Genomic DNA, 2,695 nt, shown 5'->3' with positions numbered 1-2,695 from the left:
GCCACACCACCACCACCTCCAACATCACCACCACCACCACCACCCCCACCACCACCACCGTTGTCGCACAAATTTCATCACCACCACAACACCTTCATCACCTACTTCCCCCGCAACCACCACCATACTTCCATCACAAACGCTGTCACACCAACACCAACACACCTTCACCACTACCATAACACTAGTTTCTTTTGGAGACTGAAATTGTGTAACAGATTGCTAAACACATTCCAATAGGAAATATGAATCAGAAGGGATCTCGTTTCGCTAGTAAAATTAAGGAGAATCACACTATGAAAGCAAGTATCTTATATTTTACATAGAACTTTCCTAACAGACATATCATTACATATTCAAAGCAACTGTCTTCTGCCTTGCCCTAGGTCTATTGTTCTTGCTGCAAGAGTCTTGATGTACTTTATCATCTTCACCGTCGGTTTCTGCTAATTTAAATTCTCCAATCTTCTCTCTGCATTCTTCTGTCCTCGAGTATCACTGAATCAAACATCTCAACATCTTGAAAATCTTCTAGATGTTCCTCATCATAAATTACTTATAGTAAAGTCTTACATCCTTCCATGAAAAGAACATAAAAATTTGTGAGGGGAAATATACTTCAGTTGCATAACTCACACGTATACTCCTTCCATTGAGGTTCTGCAACAGTCGGTTAATGAGTGTCCTAATACAATTTATCCGGGATCATATCCAGACCTGGCCATCCATTGCAGCTACAGCTGAGCTCGCACATTTGTCAATTTCATAGTTCACAACTCCAAAGCCCTTTGACTTCCTCGTGTCTTGTCGGTGATGAATTTTTCTGCATATAATATACTTCATTACTTCAACCTTAAATCAAAACTAAAAGAGTCAACTAAAATTGACACAATCTGCATTTTTCAGACGAAAACAAAGTCTGTCAAAAAGTAGGTACAATAATTATAACCAACCTTCTTGAACCTCGCCAAATGCAGAAAATGCCTCTTTAAGCGACTGATCATCGATACCCCATGATAGGCCTGAAAGAGAAAAATGCTTCTGTAAGGGACTGATCATCGACAGATTACCATCTAGTTTAATAATTTGTTGTAAATTTATGGCGACCAATAGAATCGAGTAAGTTCGTACCTGCAATGAAGAGCTCTGAACCAGACATACACTGAATAACTTTGAGCATTAAAGCTAAAGGAGCCTGAACAATCGGTGCAATACTCTGTGACATGCTATGCCATATAATGCCCCCCAAATCTACCAGAAAATGCCATCTTAACTGACATGACAGTCCCAACAAAACCTAGTGAAACACAACTACATATTGTCTCCTTTATATATAGGAGTTGAAGACCCTGATGAGCAATTCTTCATCTTACCAACTCCAAGATTACTCGGGCGAGACCCATATTTCATACCATGACCTGAAACTGCAACCTTCTTGGCAGTCTCTACAACCAATTCTTCCCCTTCTTGCAAATTAAACAATTTAAAGTTATCTGAATCCCTTGCGAGTTCTTCTAAATAACTTCCCGTCCAATTCACCTGAGGAAGATCGGTCATAACAAATATGTGGATAGGCTGAAGACCCTTCTCATGTAGAATCTCTAATTTCTGTCTTAACGTTGAGAAAGTATCCTTCCAATGGTTCTTGAACTGCCAAACTAGCAGTCTAACCTGACAAAGAAAGGAGCTTTAACCGTCTCAATTGTAAACTTCTTCCGAGCATTTATAATTTCTGGAACAACAGAAGAAAATCTATCTTCTTAATCATAGCTTGAATCCTTTGATCTAATGGAGCATCATGAATATCGATATATAGCTTGAATCCTTTGACTAATGGAGCACCATGAATAACAATATATACCTTGAATCCTTTGATCTAATGGAGCATCATGAATAACGATAAATAGCTCGAAACCTTTATATGGTGCAGTAAAAAGATTTCTAAACGCCAAAATAGTTGTTGACCCGGCTTTAGAACGAGGACCTAGGTCCTTGAGTACATCTCTACGTATTCTAACGTACAAAATTTTCTTCTTTCTCCTTAGTTGATCATCGGGTTGCATGAAATCCAAAATCCCATCTTCGTTCTTTTGTAGTTAAGTTCAAACAGCGGTTCTACTATCATCTTGTAATGCATATAAACATTTATCGACATTACCATTCATACCTGAAAGAAAATGCCCACATTGTTTAATGGAGGATTCAAACTCCATCGAATCGAAACAAGCAAGGTTCTTGCTCAGACCACACCACAACATAACAAAACTCTTAAAATCGATTATTTTAATCATAGATGAAGATACCATAGACGAAACATCGAAAATTTCGCCCATGCAAACATACCTATAAGCAAAGATCATATGTAAATCGTTTATGTCTGATGGGCTTCTACACATTGTTTAATGGAGGTGTCAAGTTGTAGTATTTCCGGAAAGACCGGTTCGTTCCTTAGAGACTAAGTGAAATCTATTCTAAAACCAAGAAGTAATAAGATTTTTCAAATGTTTTGATTTTGGTTTTAAAATGAATAAAATATTAAAATAAAATAAGGGAAATAAAAATAAATACAAATGATACAAGGAACTCAAATGGGGGAGAGTCTGGGTTTTCTAAATTCACCACATAAAATCATTTTTAATAATAAATATTTAGTCAAATTAAATCACTTTCTTTTTATAACTCAAAATTTCGGATA

General features: G+C 37.0%; 1 pseudogene; it reads right to left on the bottom strand.

The window, feature by feature from the left end:
* Positions 1 to 1,226: 1,226 nt before the first annotated feature.
* LOC147568092 (O-fucosyltransferase 30 pseudogene) lies at positions 1,227 to 2,396 on the bottom strand (annotated as a pseudogene).
* Positions 2,397 to 2,695: the final 299 nt, after the last annotated feature.

This window comes from Eschscholzia californica, unplaced genomic scaffold (genome assembly GCF_041429995.1).
Source record: "Eschscholzia californica isolate CP2 unplaced genomic scaffold, dmEscCali1.0.p SCAF_1, whole genome shotgun sequence".
Lineage (NCBI taxonomy): Eukaryota > Viridiplantae > Streptophyta > Magnoliopsida > Ranunculales > Papaveraceae > Eschscholzia > Eschscholzia californica.
This window is presented reverse-complemented; position numbering and strand designations above follow the sequence as displayed.